The sequence below is a fragment of the Eurosta solidaginis genome, chromosome 1, assembly GCF_040869045.1.
Source record: "Eurosta solidaginis isolate ZX-2024a chromosome 1, ASM4086904v1, whole genome shotgun sequence".
Classification (NCBI taxonomy): Eukaryota; Metazoa; Arthropoda; class Insecta; order Diptera; family Tephritidae; genus Eurosta; species Eurosta solidaginis.
This window is the reverse complement of record NC_090319.1, coordinates 270,550,731-270,559,464: the sequence shown is the minus strand read 5'-3', so window position 1 is coordinate 270,559,464 and position 8,734 is coordinate 270,550,731. Positions and strand designations below refer to the sequence as shown.

The 8,734-nt window shown below is 42.1% G+C and overlaps 1 long non-coding RNA gene across 1 annotated transcript; it reads right to left on the bottom strand.

Moving 5' to 3' along the window:
• Window positions 1-6,757: 6,757 nt before the first annotated feature.
• On the bottom strand, window positions 6,758-7,769 carry LOC137243041 (uncharacterized). The gene is made up of 3 exons (XR_010950431.1): window positions 7,536-7,769; window positions 6,969-7,142; window positions 6,758-6,896 (listed from the first exon to the last, which is right to left on the bottom strand). It is a non-coding gene; the product is annotated as an uncharacterized lncRNA (long non-coding RNA).
• Between the last annotated feature and the right edge of the window lie 965 nt (window positions 7,770-8,734).

The window sequence follows — 8,734 nt, the reverse complement described above, 5'->3', positions numbered from 1 at the left end:
TTGTTGCCAGTGAGTAAGGCCTCGATATTAGGGCGGTATCCACTGGGGCAACAGGTGACAGGAGGGATGTAGATGTTGATGATTTCTAGATTTGCATCGCCTGACCGGACAGATAGGCCTTGACGTTCTAAGACATTGTCACTGCGGTCGATGCCAGGATCAAATATATGATATTGCACAGAGTGGTGTATAATAAACGCGAGGCCGCCTCCATTTCCGCTCTCGCGGTCTTTCCTGTGGACATTATAACCAGAGCAGGTCTGCAATGCAGATCTTGTTGTGAGTTTAGTCTCTTGAATCGCAGCAATGCGGATGTTGTGCCGCTTCATGAAATCGACTATCTCCGTAATCTTCCCAGTTAGTCCATTACAGTTGAACTGCAGAATTCTGAAGTGCATGGGGGTGACGCCGCCACTCTAGGGGTAAGTGAGGGGTGACTACGCCTAGGTTGTGGAAGGCCAGGACGCAATTGCTGTTGTGGCCTTGGGACTGGGCGCCCTTGGGCAAGCATTGGGGTACCCTGATGATTTGGGTTTGCGACCTGGCAACATGGCGCGATGAAACCCGTCGGGGGGTTGCCGTCGCAGAGACCAGAACATCTAGGAAAGTGGCACCACCCAAGGCAGGAGCTGCAATGAGCGGATGTCGCAAACCTATATATTCTGTGCTGGCAGACGGTGCAAACGGAGGCAGGGACTAAGAGTCTGTTTCCCTGACCTGCACGATTGCTGCCAGAAAAGAGGGGGGGAGAAGAAGACGGGGGCAGGGGCTGATGCTCAGCATTGCAACCAGCTCTACTACGAAGGTAGTAGTTATGAGTGGTATCAGCTGTTTGAGTTGTTGGCGCCGTGGGGCGCGAGCAGCAGCGGGTACTTGTTGTGGCTTGCTGAGCAGCGAAGCTGCTGGAAGGTAGTGGGGATACGCTTAGGCGTAGACTACGGGACGCCCTTGGGCGTGAGCAGCATGGAGCCACAAAATATTTATAAAAGTTACGTGGACGTCGGGTTTTGGGATCAAGCCCAGAACAACCTGTCCGATGCAACCATCCCTTGCACGAGACACACTGAACAGAGTATGACCGTCCTAAATAGATTCTTTTCTGGCAAATGCAGCAAAACCATTTCTCATGACTGGGGTCAGGAGACGGACCCGGATTGGGTTCGATACCTTCCCGGAGTAAGAGAATATGTAGCAGTCCTGCTGCAAGGAGCTGCTGGGAGGATGACAATTTGTGGGAGGGACGAAACAAATTAAATGGGGTCACACTGAAATGACAGTCCTTGGTCGGGAAAAATCCCGAGCCTCTCCGGTACATAGAACCGACTGCCTTGGGAAGCGTCCACACATAGCTCTTTTCCAAAGGCACAAGAGAAATTTCAGATAACTAGAATCAGGACCTGGTAAAGCGCTACGCTCCCTTTCGGCATGCATCATCAATTTCGTCATTACTATAAAGGCCATCTTGCTCACAGCAATCCAACAATCTATTTGTCCGCAAATTCGTGGAACTAAATTCCTAATGGAAGGTTCCTCTCCAAAAACTCTGTTTGCAGACAGTCTTTCGCCGTGAAAACGAGGGCAGTGAACTATTACATGTTCTGCGCTTTCCAATTCGGACGGACAGCTTGGACAGAAAGGATCCTCCTCTATCCCACGCTTATGTAGATATTACTTCAAGCCACAGTGCCCGCTCAATATCTGTGTGAGATTGTAATTTAGTTTGCCGTGTTTTCGCTCGTACCATTCCGCTATATTCCGGACTAGCATGAAGGTTCAGCGCTCTTTTCTCGAATCTTCCCGCCGTTCTTGCCACCTAACTATTGTTCGTGACCTTGCGCTTTTCTTAGCATCTTCAGATGGTCGGCTGAATCCAATGCCATACAGATCGGCCATTTCACCTGAGAGTAGATCTACTGGGATTTTCCTGGATAAAACATGGATCGCGTCGTCGGAACAGCACATGCTATTCGTATAGCAGTAATGCGGTAGGCTGCTAGTATATCTTTTTGGTGGACCATTTTAGACCTGTGCCATACTGGTGCTGCATATAATATTATAGAGCTGGTTACGTTGGATAATCGCTGACGGGTAGCTTCGCTTGGGCCGCCGATGTTGGGCATTATTCGCGTTAGGGTTCCACTAACTCTAGAAACTTTGTCCCCACCGCCCTGAAGTGCCCCCTAAAAGTTAGTTTTGAGTCAATGATTACTCCTAGATATTTCAAGGAGGGCTTTGAATTTATTTGAAAATCTCCTATGGTTAGGACCAACTCATCCATAGTCCGCTTTGAGCTCATCAGAACCACTTCAGTCTTATTGCTAGCCATCTCCAGCCCCGTGTTCGTCAACCATTCCGTTATTCTTCCCATGGCGTCATTACATAATGCTTGGAGCAGATCAAGTTTCTTGGCCACTGCTACTACGACAATATCATCTGCATAGCCGACAATTTCCGTGCCTCCGGGAAGGTCGATTTGTAGCACCCCGCCATACACCGCATTCCAAAGAGTTGGACCTAGAACAGATCCCTATCTAATCTATCTATCTATCAAATTATTCGGAGCAGGTACGGAACTTGTCTTGGGACACCCAAAGTGCACCCACGCTTCTCATGGCTCCAGCGGGTTAGCGGCTTCCTAGAACTTAAGCCACTTGCTGCTTCTAGATCTGACATCTGTCAGCTGGAGTCTTAGCCCGGCAAGCGCAGGTCACGAGCACAGAATGAAATCGATCGTTTCCTCCTCCAACTCGCACTTCCTACATCTGCTATCACTGACCAAGCCTAATTTAAAGGCATGTGACGCCAGAAGGCAGTGTCCAGTAAGAATACCCGTCATGAGTCTAGTCTACAGTTTAATGATAATAAAAATATAAGAATCAGTGTTTATGAATAACATATTTTAATTAATCTCTTACAACAACCTGATCGATGGCTACATCGCCATGTAGGTAGTGTGGTGTTCCACCTTGTATAAACGTAGGTACTGTATGTGCTCAACCGTGCAAATTGACGTTAGCAGTAACATTATTTACATAAACATAGCTTGGTATTTGTGCAGGCCTCAATATAGCATACATTGGTCCAGTTCGGTGTGCACCAGCCACTGGTACAAACACTTTTGAATGCATAGCTTTCATATAGGATGGATGTCCAGCAGTGCTCCGGTTGTGCCAATATGTAATGGGCTGCTCCGTCTCTTGGTACGGCTGTATAGGTATAGGCGGGTGCAATGTATTACTAGGCTCAAGATCGGAAGGTACATAGATGGCTCGAAGACGCCAGAGGGGATTGGAGCCAGAGTTTTCGGACCCAGAACCAAAATATCAGTAACTCTAAAAGCACATCCGAGCATTTTCGAGCGGAAGTATTCGCCATAAGTTAGTGCGCTAAGCTGAACCTTCAGCGCTGATACCCCAATGAAACAATTGCCATACTCAGTCAGGCAGTCAGGTTCCACTAAAGGCACTTGCGGCGTTCGAAATAAAGTCAGCACTTGTCCTTCAGTGCGTAGAAAAGCTCAATCAATTAGGAGCACACAACGTAGTACTGTTGGCCTGGGTCCTAGGCCACAGGGGAGTGGAGGGCAATGAGCAGGCGGACTCCATGTTTAATTTGTTGCGTCGCTCCCACAAATTGTCAACCCCCCAGCAGATCCTTGCAGCGGGTCTGCGCCATACTCTCCTATTCCGGGAAGGTATCGACCCCAATCCGGGTCCTTCTCCTGACCCCAGTACTGAGAAATGGGTTTGCTGCGTTTGCCGGAAAAGAATCTTTTTAGGACGGTCATATATATAAGGGCCTGAAATATTTCAATGAACTTCCTAATCACATAAATGGTAGTAATAACTTCAATACTTTTAAAAAAAGTTTATTGGAGCATTGTAAAACCCTTCCAATAAGATAGTTTTTTTTCTTTTATTTTTTTACATGATATACCGATACTGGAGCGCGAAAAGGGAATGGTAATAATGGTAGCAGCAAAATACAATGCATCCGGCCCTAAGGAAAAGAAAATCGGTCGCCACCTGTAACTCCAGACAGTTCCAACAACTAATTTCGCTGGAATTCGGTATTTCCAGCTGGTATTTACTGTTGCTGATCGGAATCATTCGCATTCCGACAGCATAAATATAACAATAAAATTATATAATGTGTAACAAAAATAACGAAAATAAGGCCAAATATAAGTTGGAGCAAGGGGGATTGGAAACACGTCCTTTTCAACCTCCCATTATAAGTTGAGCTGTGCTAATCGGAATCTTCATGCATTCCGACAGCGTCTTTACTAAACAAAGTTGAGGGGTGATTGGATACACTTATTTTCAATTTCCAACATCCAAAGACATGTTTAGCTGCATTGATCGGAGACTAATACATTCCGAAAGCTTAAAATACACATATAATTGAAAAATATAAGTTCCAAATTTTGTTGCCTTAAGCTGGGAGCACTGGAGGATTGGAAACGCGTCCTTTCCGACCTTCCTTAAATGACTGGCTCCCAGACTCGTCCCTTTGTCACGCTAGTAAATATGCTGATCGGAATCACATGGCATTCCAACAGCATATTCAATAGTAATAAGTGATTATAACAATGAATTGCACTTAGTAGTTTAAGTTTTAGGCCTAAACAGCCGTAATAATAAATAAATTAAATTAAAAAAATAAATACTCTTGTCAGTGTTTCACGTGCAAGGGATGGTTGCATCGGACAGGTTGCTCTGGGCTAGATTCCTCGTAACTTTTATAAATCTTTTGTGGCTCTTGTTATTCACGGCCTCATTACATTATGAGGAAATACGGCACCTGAGAACACAGCCGTATGAAGCTAAAAAACACAAGCATGTCTTCAGTGAACTCCACAAACAGGCGTCGGACCTCTATGCCGGTGATTCCTGTACTCAAAGAACAAAACTAGCAGAGGAGGAACGCACTCTCCCTAGGGAAACGAGAGTAGTCACTCTAGCTCAACTTCGAGCTGGATAACGTAACAGGTTAAACTCTTACCTATCCAGAATCAACCCCAACATACAAAACATTGTCCTGCTTGTGTCCCCACATGACACCAACCATCTCTTTAACTGTATTGTGGAACCAACGCCTCTAACACTCCTCCCATTATGGTCCACCCCTGTTGAAACAGAAAGTTTCCTTGGACTCCCGTTAGAAGATATTGATGACAATTTGTGATCGGTCGCACCTATTGGATGGGACGAAGCACTGCTATAACAACAACAGCAGGCGGACAACACGGAAAGAGAGGCAGCAACTGCATGACCTATCGATCCCGAGCCGTTCCTGCCAGTTGGTCTACAGGGGCATTTATTAGCAAAAAGGAGGGAAAAGAGAGAACACTGGCGCAATATGCCAGGCCTGAGTCAATCTAAGTTACTGTTAGGGGGTTACCGCACAACTCGATATAGGGCATTAATAGGCCTCTCAAAAAGATAACCTCAGAACCCCAACGGCTATTCTTACAAGACACTGTAGACTGAACAGTCACATGCAAAAGCTGGGTATAGTATCGAACAACACATACCGATTTTGTGATGGATCAGCAGACGGTGGACCATATCCTTCTAGATTGCGGCGCAATTTCAAGACGTAGGGCTAAGTTTATGGGCTCATCATGGCCAGAGCATTCCCACATTTAATCCCTCATACAAAGAACACTGCTGGGGTTCATCAAGGAAGTCGGCTAGGATGAGGTGCTGTGAAGGAGATGTGCAAGTCACTGTGCAATCCTCAATAAATGATCTATCTATCTACGTTCCGGTAACAAGCACCATTTTAGCCCGTTAAGCAAATTAAAAAAAAAACGCAATATGTAGGCTACACGAGAACGGAGACGTCGAGTAACCAAAACAAATGCGTTAAACAAATTCGTACACGTTATTTATCAATTTAACTCTAGAATTAAAGGATATACAACGAGAAACAACGTTTGACAACCTTTAAACAGTTTTAATAACTATCTCAAAAATTGTCGCTCTGATGCAAACAACTGATGAGATATCTACTTAAATTTGTTGAACAAAACGACTTACGTATTTTAAGCATGCTAACCTTTAGCCCGGTAAGCAAATTAAAAAAAAAACGCAATATGTAGGCTACACGAGAACGGAGACGTCGAGTAACCAAAACAAATGCGTTAAACAAATTCGTACACGTTATTTATCAATTTAACTCTAGAATTAAAGGATATACAACGAGAAACAACGTTTGAATATTAATAATGCCGGCAATGCGAAAGTCTGCTAAAATGCACCATTCTCCATGTAATGCTCGATATATAACTTTCCACGTTTTGAAACAGTGATGAAAAGAGCAAAATTTACAATAATTTTAACTGGCTGTGGGTAGTAAGGTGTTGATGTCCTCTCTTAACGCAATATAATGACATCTGCGATGCAGGGAAAATGACAAAAATCTTGCAAATCTACTAATAATAATTAATTTTTCCTCCCCTTCTATGCAGTTCTATGCATACATACATATGTATTTTTCTCTCCAAATGCTAATTAAAAAAATTAATTGGTTTTCACATGAACTTCGAACTCTGTCGCATTTGCATTCTTCAGTTGATTATCAACAAAAGCATGACAAATTATCACTAAAAAATTCATACATATTGCTTATATATTTAATATGGTAGCCAATTTACTTACCCTTTCTGGTGCGATGATTCCTGGACAATCGGGCCTGACTAGACGCGATTTTTTTTGCCTTAAGAGAGCGTGCTTAACGCGAACCCTATCATGTTATGGCACAACTTTGGTGATGCAAAAAATCAAAGACATTTCTGCTTCTAATGCTTATAGGATAGCAGCAGCAGCTCCCGGTGGCACCACATAAATAACAGTTGCATGCCGATCAGTTGCCTTTTTTGCTCCGGCTACCTATTCAATTTTAATTCACATTACATTATCTACTATTGCAATTTTTAATCACTACAAATCAATATAAATTACCGAAGCAAATACTGGCAAACCAAGATGCGTAGTTCCACCCTTTTTTAGGGAAATACATCCAACCAGTTTGGTACCGTATTCCAAAGCATGTTGCTTGTAAAGTACCTTGTTTTTGTAGATTTCCTTTGATTTTGGCATATTCTGAGCTGAATCGCAACCCGGCGGAGATGCTATCTATTAGAATAATATAACATTTTTTTTATTATTTAAAAATGCACATACGTATGAATGAAAATCAGAAAGTAAATAATGTTGTTGTTATTGTAGCGATAAGGACACTCCCCGTTATCGACTTTGGTGGTCCTTTGCCGTATGCAGATCGGGTACGTTCCGGGAACCATTAAGGTACTAGCCCGACCATATCGGGAGAGATTTAGTTGACATAAAACCTTGTAGGCCATCCCGTCGATTCTATACAACTTAATATGGTAATGATTTAAGACGGTGCACCACCCAATTTTTATCAATAATTATCAAACGTGGAATCAAAAGGCGCGCCTCGAGCTCCGTTTTTATTATTATTTAATATTTTTAAATTAGGTGGTGTACCGTCTTGTAAAACTTTACCCTTAATATTATTTTGGGCGAAGGCCGCCAACGCAAAAAGATGGTCTCTGCAGCAATATTCTTAATTTCCGTCACATGTCACAACTCAAATTAACTTAATGTTATTTTGGGCGAAGGTCGCCAACGCAAAAAGGTGTTCTCTGCAACAAAATTTTTAATTTCCGTCACATGTCACAACTAAAAGCACAAGATATTTTTCGTTGTAAACAATTTATATTTTTTTTGCGTTTCAATGTTTTCGGGAATAATTAATGAACTGTCATTTCGATGACAGCATGAAACGTCGATGTGTTAAGGCTCCATTACTTATACTTAGCATAGACTTGACTTGACTTGGCGTAAACTTAGCAACTTAGCCACGATTATACTCCACTTAGCGCATACAACCTGGCAACATTATCAATAAATGTCAATTTGTATGACAAAATGTCAAAATGAAATGGAAACGAACAAATGACATCTCAAAATATAAACGTCACTTAGAACTTACATAGAAAATCAAAATTCAACAGACTTCCAAGTCAAGTTAAGTGTTGCTAAGTTTTGAGTAATCAGTAATATGCAATGTTCATTTAACAGAACTGTAAGTGACAGTTCTCAAGCCAAGTCAAGTCTATGCTAAGTATCAGTAATGGGGCCTTTAGTGGAGAGCGAAAAAAGCTTTGAATGTGTGGGTGAACTGGTTACCTCCGTCTTGTAGGGAACAATATATGTATGGCCTAATTATGAAAAACATCTTTTGTAAGAAATTAATTACATTTATTAAACTTAAAAAGATCATATTTACTATTTTTTTCTGTACTCTTCCAATTTCCTTTTTTTGAAGTTAATTAAACATATATGTATATATTAACTTATTTATTCATAACACATTTAAATATACCTACAAAAGCATTACTGCATACACACCCTTATCTATACTTGTTGGCTTTTTTCGCGGGTGCAAGCACCAGTGAACAAATTTGCTTGAAAACAAAAAAGAACAGATGAACAAAAAGAACAACCTGTTCGTTCATCAGAAAAAGAACTAAAGAATCGAATCTCTGAAATGAACGAAAAAGCACAACTCTATAAATAATTTTACTTTTATTTTATTTGACAGATGATGGGAATGTGCTTTTCTGAACGGTTGAATTTATCGAATTATCAATGACACTAGTCTTGATCGAATGACTGTCATAATACCGAATGAAAATTCG